Genomic DNA, 13,214 nt, shown 5'->3' with positions numbered 1-13,214 from the left:
TTTCATGTGGGCAATCTCTAATTACCTAAAGAACTGCATAGCTGCCGGTCAGTTCGTTCTCCGTCTATTGATCGGCGTAGTTTGGCGACATCTTTAAATATGGGGAATGTAAATCGTTGCTATAGGAACAAGCATGCTTGTTAAAATAGAATACAAGAAAATTGGTCTTTCAAAGTTGTTTTTTTTAAAACAGAAAGTGCTACAAGTATTTTTTCTTACTACAGAACTGATTTATTAAAAAAAACCACACATGCAGGATATTGCCTGAACTGCAGCTTTAAGGTATCTTACGGCACTTGGGCAAGTGAATCAAAATCAAAACACTTAAAGGTGTAATCCACTGAAATGTATTTTTCAAGAGACAGAAAAGAAATGTGCTCTTAGGGCTGTTATATAGGTGCCACGTGCGCTACGCCGTGCGTATGCACGGCAGTTATAATTGGCTGAGGTTAGTCAACCCTTCTATACAAGGGCCGTGCGCGCGCAGCAGTGAGCATGCATCCGGCACTGACAGCGGAGAAGACGGGGAATAGAATGATTTTGTGCCGCTACCGGCGCTGAAATTTATGGATGTGTGTGTGTGTGTGTGTGTGTGTGTGTGTGTGTGTGTGTGTGTGTGTGTGTGTGTGTGTGTGTGTGTGTGTGTGTGTGTGTCTGCACAATGTTAATAAATATTTTATTTTTACCAATGTGTTTTTTTTTAATAAATAATAAATTAAACATAAATACACACACACACACATATAAATACACATACATACACACATAAACATACATAAACACACAGTACCTTCTCAGCTCACATCTCAGAATATACACACAAAAAGCATGCGGCATTTGCACGCGCGTTCGCGCACGGCCGCACACACTATACACACTAACAAGCCTTAGATGTATTCTGCTGCCTGTTTAAACTTTTGGAAGTGCCTAATTAGTACAGGTTTACAAGCAAAAATGATATTTCCTGTGGAGGAAACGTCAGCGTTTTTTAGAACCACCGAAAAAAAAAAAATGACAAGCAGATATCTCTGGACTGTTACAACAGAAAAAAAGATAAACGTGCAATATAAGGTCAATGAAAAAAAAACCCACACACGTATATCAGGGAGTGCTTCTTTAAATAAATGTCACATTTACATATATGTAAAAGTACCAGCAACGGCTTAGCGCATATTTATCTAATAAAAGTATCTGAGAGCTACAGGATATCTCTTTGGTCAGAATTACTATGCCATTTTTAATGAAACAACATATATCTTCATTTATTTTTTTTTAAACAAACCATTCATTTTCAACAGTTATAACTCGGTATACATTTCCTTAGAAAATAGGCTACAGTGCGTCTTCCAATGCCGGAAAGTGTCTTTTGGCATAGCACACCTTAGTAAACATAGCCCAAAATGTTTTCGAAGGAAAAATATTTACTGAGTTGTGCTGTACTATAGGATACAATGTGGCGCAGGAAGACGTAAATGGGCCTTAACATGTCTTTCGGCGGTGGAAGGTGTTTAATGGCATAGCACCCCGTAGTAAATATGGGCCATAAATCATATATAGAGATGCCATTTTTTGTACACTCATAGAAACCTCACTTGCACAAGCAGTGCTGCTGCATGAAAAAAGAAAGGCAAGAATCTCTGCATACAACATAACACTTAAGATTACAATGGGCTCTTTGTACTAAGCATTGCAAACTGCTTTGTGTGCGCAAGATTGGCGCATGGAAATCTTATATTGCACTTGTGCGCGCCTATGTGCTAACCTGACATTTCTCATTCTGCGCCAAAAAAATAGTTTTTTCATGTTTTGGGGGGCGCACAGAAATGGTCTGTGCTAGGCGTACATACGGTAATTATACGTAGAAAAATAAATGTTTCTGTGTACCAAAAAAGGAGAAACTGCGTCAAAGCCTTCTCTTAAATTCAACTTGAAGTAAACCCTAAGATTTCATGTAAAAATGGGTCTGTGGGGTTGGAAATACGTAAGGTGCTCTGTGCCAAGTGTCGGAACAAGCCTAATAGAGACAATGCAGGCCTTAGTACTTGTTTATGTTAGTTTTTATTATGACATTTTAGACCCTCAGAAATGAATATATATATATATATATAGATATATATAGATATATATAGATATATATATATATATATATATATATATATATATATATATATATATATATATATATATATATCTATATATATCTATATATATATATATATATATACACACACACAGTATACACACAGTATGTTAGTACATTGGTCCCAGTGTTTTTGTGTAAGGAATTGTCACAGATTGTTTCTATAAGCTACAAGAGGGTGAGTGGGTATTGGTACTGTGGTGCTTATACAGTACATTTAGCACGTTACTGCTACACATGCCAATGTGTCTTTTGCCAAGGGGTTGTTAAGTAAAAGGAGTGAAGGACTTTGTGGAATGTATTTAAGGCAAAGCAACCATGGAGGATTGTTATGTACCAAGCTCAAGACGGTATGAAAAGTTTATTTTCTAATGGAGCTTTAAATAGCCGTTACAGGGGTGTGATTGTGTGGAGTGGAGTGTGGGTTAGAACTACCAAGGTAACAATCAATGAGCCTTTCTTGTCATCTGTCTCCGCAGCAAAGGGCAGACCTGAAATCTTTTTCCCCCACCTAATTCCTGTACATGAATGCACTTTTCTGTGCATGATTTGCTGAATAGCATCAGTAATAGGCACAGGAGAGATTGCCTCTTAAAGCAGTACAGCTGCTCTGTAAGAGGAGAGGGACAGACTCCAGCTAGTCCTGAGACATGATGCTGGGAATGCATTGAAAAGCTGTCTTTAGCCAGTTTAATAACTGACTGCTCAGTGTGTTCACCTGCACAGTAGGGTCTTTGACACAGCAGAAAGTGCTGCTTTTTAAAATTCTTCTCAAACCTGCCCGGTGGATTTAAAGTTTGTAGACTCCTTCTTCTGCTTCTTGGAAACGTTACACAGGAGAGATATTTAAAAAAAAAAAAAAAATTTAATTATTTTTATTTTAAAAGGAAATACACCGTTTATGAATTTTCAATACACGTATGATTGCTGGTTGTCAGGATGCCATAGCAATGAACCGGAGGCATGTCAGTGCTTTTACTTGGCCGAGTCTTTAACGAAAGCATTTACTGTGCAAGTGTTACTTTAGCAAGTACTTTTCAAGACAGAGCAAGCTGGCCCAAGAGAAAGCTGCTACAGTATCTGCGTTTATCCTCCATTGTCTTAACCATGGAAAATAACATATTTTTTTTAAACCTATCTCGTGGCTATTGAAATTCCTTTCTTTTAAACTACTGTCTGCAGAGAGTTTTTCCAGGAGACAGAATAGCCTGAGCAATATGAGAAACGCTGCCCTTGACTTATGAAGCACTATCCCCTTAAGCCCTAGGATTTTGTGATACCAGTTTTTCAAAACAGATGCTTACAGAAAAGCTTTTCTCTCCCCCCCCCCCCCCCCCATTGTTATCAGATTTTAATTTGAAGATTTGATGCCAACGACTCGCAGGAAGATACAGCGTGGTTTGAAATACAAGGTAACATATATATTTATATTCCATCTATAATTTATGTTTGTTTCATGTTTCTGTGCAGAACAAATGCAAATATTCTTTGTTTAAGCACTTTTCCTCAGAACTTAGAAAGAGTCTCTAGGGTTCGTTCTGAGACGTACACATCATCTATTTTAAGGGGTCTTGTTTATCAAATCCAAGTGCAAAACTCGGGCAAAAAATGCACCAAATTAATTAAGACATTTTTACCAATGGGATATTTTCTTTTGATAAATCTGGTGCAGTATTTTTTTGGTCAGCTGGGATACTTTCATATAGCCCTCATAGTTTGGAATACTTAGTGTTTTTTGTACATTTGCACAACTGTTAGGTAAACCACGATTGACGAGTATTTAATACTGTTTGTGTATTTTGTTTAAATGAAGGCCATGTAATTATCGACTGAAATATAGCTTAAAGAAGCATTCCATGCAATATCCTACATGTGTTTTTAAAAATAAATCTGTTAGTATTAGATAATACTTACCACATTTAGTTTTCTTTTTATTCAACTCTTAATGTTATTTGTAATGAGTTTTAATATACTGATCATCTCCTTTGATTGCTATAGCAGGTTTTAGCACATGTTCCCAGCAGTGCAAGATCTTTGTAACACTTTCCTATTTGTGATAATTTGTTGACAATATTCCCAGCAGTTTGAGCGGCAAACTGCAACAATAGATAATGCTAACTTGGCAATATACGACTACATTGTAGCTGTTGAGTTACACTGACTAAAGGATTGATTGAAACGGAAAGGTAGCCATTTAGTGAACCCTGGAAGCAGAATCGTTGCTGATCGATCACGGGAGAACGAATCGATCGAAAGCTTAGGTAATTAGTTTTCAATAAAGGTAATCAAAGGCTGCATATATTAAAATAAAAAATATATATTTTGTTTAAGTGCCGCTTGGATTGCCTGTTTAAGACCTTGCCTTTTATATATGTTGTTAGTTCTCTGTATATTTATCTTTGTGCCTTTTTGCTTGTATGAGCTACGCTAGTTTGACTTGGAAACCAGTTTAGTGATACCCTTTGAAAGCTCAGAATATCAGCAGTGACGATTCGATCTCATGTTGTATTCAGATGGAATGTCTTACATACTGTACGACTGCGTATCATTTTTCATTTAACGAGCAATACACTTTAGTATTTTTTTGCAGAATTGTTGTATTCTCTCTTTATTTTGAGTGCTGGGGTTATTTGTATATAGCTTACGGCAGCTCTCTGACAATGTAGTATACAATCCACGGCCATGTTTAGTAACATTAGCTATGCCAAAAGACGTGCCGTAAGGTGTCTTCTGGACACCAAAGGATGTAACGGTATAGCACTGCTACCCCTACTATGGAAGCAATGTGGTTCATTTGATCTACAGATGCACAAAAGAAGTGCCCGTAGAATGCACTCAGTGCGGTGATTATATGACTGATATAAATTTAAAACCATTTAATTGGAACTAATAAAAATATAAATGATTGATTGGTATGGTGAGTCTATGGCCAATCTATTGGACAAACATATTTTATAAAATGAGCATCATGACCATGCATAGGTTTTTATTTTGTATGTGTGCACTTTTACTAGTTTATAATGCAGCGAATGTCTGAGTGACTGCTTCCCCTGCACAGCCTCACATTTGGCCACTAAAGGGGGTTATCTTTGTGCTTCAGATTCAGTCAGTGAATCTGGAGTTTATGTAAATAAGCTACAGTGATACTGATTTATTCTACCATAGAGGTATATTCAAACCTTCAGGGGGATCCACTATAAATCTCTCTGCATTTAATCTATTTTTTAGATATGTTTGTCCAATAGATTGGCCATAGACTCACCATATCAATTATATCGGTCATATATCACCACACTGAGTGATTTCTACAGGGACTTGTTTTTTATTTTGTGTATCTGTATATCTGTCCCTATTGCGCAGTGCTATTCGCATCAAACATAGACTTATAATAGCTGATGCGAGAGTCTTTCCTATTCCCCTTCCAACCATTTGTATATCATTTGATCTTACAACACCGATACTGGATTCAGATCAATGGTTCCTAGCTTGGTATGTGACATTGGTGCTACACGGTGTTCTGTGAGGTCTTACACCACACTCCTGAAGTTTATAAACCGCAGGTAGCAGAAACAGAAAAGATCAGTAGTATTCACACAACCGGTTGTTGCAAACATGAACTGGACCAAGTGGAAATGTATACATAATTAATGAAAATACTTTGGAAAACCTATAAAAAGTTAGAGATAGGGGCAGTTTTTTGATGTGTGGTTTTGTTATAAAAGGTACAGAACTAAATAAATCACTATTCATTGTTTTGAAGAACATTGCAAATCTAGGTGGTGATACAGTATGTTGGTCACTGGTTGCTTTAGCAAAGCTTGTACAATGTACAGTACTATACTTCATACTGAATGTTTGCAAACAGCGACACTTGCCTCTTTATCAGGTCTCCTGGCCTCCTGCAAGACCAGTGAACCAAGTACTCTGAAAAAATGTAAAGAAGCTGTGAGTGACAGCAGGAGAGCACAGTCCTTTTCACAAATAGAATTAAAAAAAAATGTATATACTATTTTAAAAGCTCTCTGCTATATTTGATCTTTAATAGTGGTAAATAGAAACTCCTTTAAAATATATGTTTGTTTCTTTAGAAAGTTGGTTTAAAAATGGGACATTGAACTTTGACCTGTATCATCACATGACATAGAAAAGGGACAATGAGAGTGAAATAGATTATAAAGGGGGTCAGTGGTAGAGAGAATAGTAATCAGCAGGCCACACATCATTGCAGGCACTGCTAGATTTGCCAGGTGTCCAGTATTTAACCGGACTGTCCTGAATTCAGACACACTGTCCAGTAAAAAATGAGAGGTAATACTGGACATGTATGTGTCCGGTATTACCTCTCTGGACATAGTGACCTGATCTGTTTGGGGCCCGTGGGAGTTCCCCGAGCAGGGAGAGCTGCTGCTAGTGGGCTGAGCAGCTTCCGTCATCCTGATTGGCTGCTGCTGGGTAATGCAGCCAACCAGGAGGAGGTGTCAGGAGCCTGGGGGTTGGGCAAAGGAGAGGAGGAAACAGCATGCAGTGGTGAGGGTGTGTGGGTGTGTGTGCATCTCGAGCGCCTCACACCTTTCACCACAGCGTCCAGTATTTTTGGAGAAGCCACCTGGCAACCCTAGGCACTGCATGTGATTAATGGGACATTCCTCGCCTTACTTTTTACATAGGTGGGAAGCAGGAGGTTCCCGAAGCTGAATCGTGATCATTGTAGCTCAGGGGACTCCCTGGTTCACAAGATAATCATTTGGGAAAGTGCCACTAGTTACATTGCGGTATTTTACATGACATTTTACATGGTATTTTACATGACAACCCTACTCCTGGCCCCTTCCCCGGAAAGTATCACAAGTTTATGCTCCCTGCTTCTTGTCCATTTAAAAAAAAGGGATAAAAATAGCAGGGGAAACTGGTCCTTTAATAGGTTTTTGGTGGGAACAATTTAGCATGTTGCAGAATTTTTTTTGTATTATCAATGAACTGTCTGCCACTTTTCTTTCTAAGGCCGCTATTTAATAAGTTATTTTCCGTGTGTATGTATGTAATTTTTTATATAGCGCCCTCCAGGCACATAACACTTCACAGCAGTAATACATGCGACATAATAATATAACACATAGTGGAAATAAGTGCTTCATACATGAAAGTAACAATAGGAAAAGGGAGTGCCTGCCCCAAAGAGCTTACAATCTAAGTGGTAATTAGGGAGAACTTACAGAGACAATAGGAGTGAAGATCTTAGCCTCTTTCATTTGAGCTGAATGGAGCTGACCTCATCTCTAGCATTGTGAAGTTGTCTTAACAGCCTATTTAATAAGGCCCTATCCATACTCAATGTAACCCCTCTTCATCTTACCTCAGACTAATACTTACAGAGGCAGATGCCTGAGTTCTACCCACTGAGCACGTAGCCAAAAATAAGACACTAGTACACAACACCAGGGTTTGGATGACCAAAACAAGCAGTTATTTGGAACCCCTATAACACAGTTATATTAACATAATTGTGATCCTCTGTGCGAGGATCATATACATACAACCACAATACTGTTAATGCACTGCGCAGCTGTGTGCCAATGTCTCTCCAAGTCCCCACGACCCTGTGTGGTAACTGACCGTGTGAAGGTGCTAGCACAAACGTTGGAGCTCTTATAATCTGTGTCTCTTCACACAGACTTCAATGCTCTTGTGTGAATTGGGGATCACCAAACTATGAGGACTATATGAAAGTATCCCAGCTGACCAAAAAAATACTGCACCAGATCTGGGATACAGGGGCTGTTCTCTCCAGGGTCTCTCTCTCTAGCTCCTTTCTTCTTGCAGTCTTATCCTGCACTGCTGGTCTCTGTTACCCGCGCATGTCCAGCTGCGCAGATTTTCCTCCAGGGTCATGCAGGAACCGGACTCACACTCATGGCTGCCCACTCTTAGCAACTCTTCTCTGCCTTAGTTCCTCCTCCTTCACCAGCTTTCCAACTGGCTGGCTCTAGTCACCTGTCCTGTCTAGAGGCACCTGCTAGGGGGAAGAGAACCTGAGTTGCTTTTAGGAACAGGGGGTTACATTAATATGTTGTGAAGCCATACTCCCCATGCTGGAGAATATTTAGTGTCATTCATTTGAATTGAAGTAAACTTTTCAACAATGTATAGACATCTTCCATGCTATGCATGTTTTCTGTGCATTCATACTGTAGGAGGTGCTTGTAAGTTCCTGTATTTCAAAGTACAACTACCATATACCTATATTGATTTGTCAATACTTGAGGGTCGGCTTTAGTCATATAAAAAAAATAGTATTTTAAAAGGGTATTTTCAAAACCTATGAAATATTTGGATCAAATAAGGCCATGTCTGTGAAATTAGTATTTCTGAATATAAAGAATGTTGTAGGAAGTGTTTCTTTTGCTAGTGATTGTTTAAGTCATTTCAAACTTAGATACACGTATCACAAAAACATAGTTCCTCAGTGCTGCAAAAGCGGAAACTTTAACCACCCACTAACTCCAAGTTTAACGGTGTACAAACAGTTCTGCTGTTAACAGCCAGTGTGGTCGCGGGAAAGTCCCATATCTTACCCTGTCTTATATGCAGCCATTAAAACAAATCCCCGTCACACTTCGCCAGAAGTTGAAACATTAGTTCTTTCTTCTTAAAACGTCAGCTTTATTTTGATCTCCCAGTGGTGTGAGCAGACAGTAAAACCACAAGCCCTATTGAGTTTTGCACCCACAATGGGTGTTCTTCAGGTATACATGGCGGATTACAGTATTATTACACATATTTTAGAAAACGTTTGTAAACATGGCAAGCTCATACAGAGAGATAATGGATTTCCTCTGAATTATGGTTCTTCAACTTGCTTTCCAAAGGGGCCAGGTTAAAAAAAACTTATAGAAGTAGAACGGCAACATACTTATTGCAGTGTAATTTTAGATACATTTAAAGTACATACATACTGTACATAAAAAATACTATATTTCAACATTTTTCAAGCATATATATATATTTACATTACCTTAACTTACAAGTACATTTCAGTGTGTAAAACTGCACTTACAGATGACTGCGGTCCCACGATCGCGGCCCAGATGGATTAACACTGCGGGGGGTCAGATCCGGAAGCATGGACCCCCCCACAGTGCGATCACGGCAGATATTGTTTCCCCAACCACACAGACTTTTGCTTGTTCATCCGCAGCACTGGGGACAGTAAGGCTGCGTCCATGGAAGAACGCAAGCGCTCAGCCATGCGGACGCTCCGCGCTGAGCCCCGATATCCTCAATGAGGATGTCTTTAGAGGGGGCTCACGCGAGTGTCCGCAGGCGTGCTGAGGAGCTGGATTTTTCAGCCGTCAGCCAAAGCTGTTTTTCAGCTCGCTGTCGGCTGAAAACCTCCAATCACAGTACAGCAGCGTCAATGTCACGGCGCCATGACGTCGGCGCCGTGACGTTGACGTCGGTGCGTTGCGGGCTATTGGCCCAGCGACGTCACTGCCCTGCCTCCCCCCGCCTCCCGATCGTGCACGCTGGCTCGCCTGCATGTGCATGAAATCGCACAGGCTTCAGCAGCCTCAACATCAGCACGGTTCAGCACTGCTCCCCCTCTATGGACGCAGCCTTAGTCTTCCTATATATAGTTTCTTAAGCAACTATCATGGGATTCGTAGGAGCAGAGTCTCCATGGCCCACATCAAGGCCCTTTGTGGGTTGCCACTAGAAGAGTCCTGCTCTAGATGTTCCCTTTTCGATATCACTGTGTGCTGAGCTTAGGATAAAGCAATTACTTGATAAATTATACTTTCCCCTATTCAGAGTTCTAGTGAAAAATAAAATCTTACATTTCCAAACAAACGTGTTTTTAGTAAAGACACTGACTTTGTTAAGCATTATACTTTTGGGAGGGGAGGGGGGGGGTGCGAGGGAGGGGGGTTAAGATGCCAAACCCAATAACCACATTTGGACATGTCATACCATAGCTCTGTTGCCGACAATGATTCTGGTTCTGGGTAGTGACATACAAATGAGCACACTGAGGCCCAGATCCATAAACAGTGCTAAGCTTTAGCACTCATTTACTCCCATTCATGAGTTGGCCACTTTTAGCTTCCTACACATTTTTAGCAGGCAAAAGCTCCCTGTTAAAAAAAAGCAGATACACTCACTGATTTTTTTTATCTCTGCTGTGCTTTGTGTAGTCTGGGATATTGTTACCCACCATCATCCATCTTTTTTTGCAGGGGGGAGGGCGCTAAGTAGATATGCCCCATTAATAGTTTTCCTGGATAGTTTGTATTGTAATTTGTCCATCGAATCATGAACGGTTTTAGGACGAGCTCAACTGTGGCACTAAGAAGCTGCCCAAAAGTCTTTCCTAACAAGCATGTTCCTTTCACAGGTAGAGGACCTCTAAGTCTACATACAATGAAACACAGCTACGGTAATATAAGTAATATATCAACATTTACTCTTTTCTAAACGGCAGCACTAGTGCAAAAAAAAAAAGCATTTGACTGAAAAAATAACATCTTAATAAACAATATGGATTTTGTTTTCATTGATAAATTTGGTACTGTTGGGAGCATTTGATAAAGTATTACCAGCCCCGTTTTGGTCATTTTCAATAACCTGCTGTCAGGGCAGTTTTGGCAGTCTATTTCCTCTATATCTTCTAAAGTATTACATTTAGGCCAGGATTTGCTGAATGGTGTTAAGCCCTAGCACACCTCATGGCCCATTTAAGTAAATGAACCTACGGGCTATAGTCCCAATGACATTTAGTAACCCTGGCCTGTAGCCAGTTTTAGAAGGAAAATGGAAGGGGGTGATGTACGAAAGCGAATAAAGGCGAACAAAATCCTAGTAAACAATCTAAAAATCCTAGAGTACATTGTGTTGCCACCGCTCAGAATTTGTCAAGCTGCTGTAAATGTACTGACGTCTGTGTTTGCGTGCAGTGCGTCAGGTGGCATCATCAAAGTATTTACATCGCAAAAAGGGGGCATGTTTAGGGGTGTCTACAGTTTTACCCAGCAATGAAAAAATACCAACATCGTTACATAATTAATTAATGTTCACACCTATTATTAGCCTGTTTTTTTTTATCCACTTGTTTTTTTATCCGCCACCTTTGAGAGTGAAAAAGTGCCAGGAAATCACAAAAAAATAATATAACTACTTAGTCCATGTTTAAGACTTCATGTACCACATGGCTGTTTCTATGCATAAGTCAAGAGTAAAGCCTTGCACACCTTTAAATGTACTAATATCAGCAGTATACTTGCCTTTAGAGTACCGGTGCTCCGTGGTTCAGGGAAACAACCTGTCTGGTGTAGTTTCAGAGTACGTGAAAGAAAGTGGAGGATCCAGGGCACTTCGGATTTGCAGAGAAGAAATGTATTCTTTTAGTGGCACACACAACGTTTCGAACTTATGCAAAGTTCTTTCTCAAGTGACTGACATCTGTGTTTGCTGTTTTTTTATCCGCCACTTTTGAGAGTGAAAAAGTGCCAGGAAATCACAAAAAAATAATATAACTACTTAGTCCATGTTTAAGACTGCATGTACCACATGGCTGTTTCTATGCATACAGTATACATTTAAATGTAAATGTTATATTAAACATACAGTGCAGGGTTTAATAACTGCAACGTCTTACACATAGGTTTGAGTTTACAACTTAGAACGTGGTATAGTAACACACAGTATCGGTTTGCTCCTCTATCATACTGTCCAATATACAGTACACCTTGTGCATAAAAATGGAGGCAGTAAAAGTTTTTTCATTTATAAAATGTATTTAAAAACATCAATATCTTTGCTGCACGTTTTGCATCATTTGTGACAGCTTGTGATTTGGGGAGTGCCAACAAGGCGAGTCACAGGATGCACAGAATGTAATGAGATGTAACAAATTCTACATGACTTTTTTTTATCTTGTATTTGCGAATGACCACTGGGTCTGAGAAAGCGTAGGCTTTTCCGGCTCACATCAAAAACGCTTTTACATTTGACGCAAACAGAAAATGGAGTATGAAAAAAAAAATTCAATTCACAGTTTTTTTTAATGTTGATACATCTTCCCCTAATTGTTTGACCTATGAAAAAAATCTTTTTTTTTTAAATAAACCAAACAAAACACGACAATTCATTGCATGGGGTTTTGGTAATAAATCAAGGCTGACATTTTGGTATTTGTTTACAAAACAGGAGCACAAGATCCCCCCCAAAATATAACAAGCCAATTATTGTACACATATTCATCATATGTGTTTGTCTGGCAGCCTGCAAAGACTGTACTGAAATAAAGTTGGCAATTCTAAACATGAGCAGGATTGTATAATGTTTCAGCACCAGTTGCTTCCAAGCGGTGTAATTCTTAAACCGGCAATCCCAGGCATTTTTGTTTAAATTTAAACATTTGTAAAAAGAAAAAAAACAACAAATGTTACATTTGATTGAAGCAGGGGGTCTCCGGAGCTGAACCCCCTTCATTTCAGCTCTGGGGATCTCCTGCCTCCGGAAATACTTACCACCTTAGGTGGTGTCGGTAGCAGCTCCGCTAGCAAGGTTCACGTTATAGCCGAGTTTCAAAGCTCCTGCGCCCTGCGGGCCAATAGGAAGCCATGAAGTCATCCGGTTCAGCTTCCTATTGGTCCATGTGATGCAGGAGCTTTGAACTTTAAACTCCAGACAGTCTGCCAGAGCGTCTACCGGCACCCGCTACCAATGTATGTCTGGAAGCAGGCAGTCTCCGGAGCCCAAATTAATGGGGTCCAGCTCTGGAGTCCCCCTGCTTCAATCCTGTATTAAACAATGTAAAATGGCCTGGGTTGCTCCGTTAAGCAGTAAGACAGTTTCACTAGTCTCAACCTATAATATTATGGGGCTTATTCTGTAAATTCTGTTAGCGCTGATCCGTGTGGTTTGCATGGAAAGCCCCATTGACTTGAACGTGGCTTTCTGGGAAGATCGCACGGAACAGAGCTAACGGAGCTTACAGAATAAGCCCCAATGAGTTTTTGGCCAGATAACTATAACAACTGACTCCATCTGGGGGCAGTATTAGTTTTTAACTCTT

The 13,214-nt window shown here is 39.7% G+C and overlaps 1 protein-coding gene across 3 annotated transcripts in view; it reads left to right on the top strand.

The window, feature by feature from the left end:
* The window catches only part of CSGALNACT1 (chondroitin sulfate N-acetylgalactosaminyltransferase 1), a 438,610-nt gene that overhangs the window by 141,327 nt on the left and 284,069 nt on the right, over nucleotides 1-13,214 (top strand). Inside the window, exon 3 of one of the 3 annotated variants that reach the window (XM_075605285.1) lies at nucleotides 3,489-3,552. The exons of the other annotated variants lie outside the window; for them this stretch is intronic. The gene's annotated coding sequence lies outside the window, so the exon portion shown is untranslated. The remainder of the gene's footprint in view (nucleotides 1-3,488; nucleotides 3,553-13,214) is intronic. 3 annotated transcript variants of the gene reach the window in all.

This window comes from Ascaphus truei, chromosome 1, assembly GCF_040206685.1.
Source record: "Ascaphus truei isolate aAscTru1 chromosome 1, aAscTru1.hap1, whole genome shotgun sequence".
Taxonomy (NCBI): Eukaryota; Metazoa; Chordata; class Amphibia; order Anura; family Ascaphidae; genus Ascaphus; species Ascaphus truei.
This window is presented reverse-complemented; position numbering and strand designations above follow the sequence as displayed.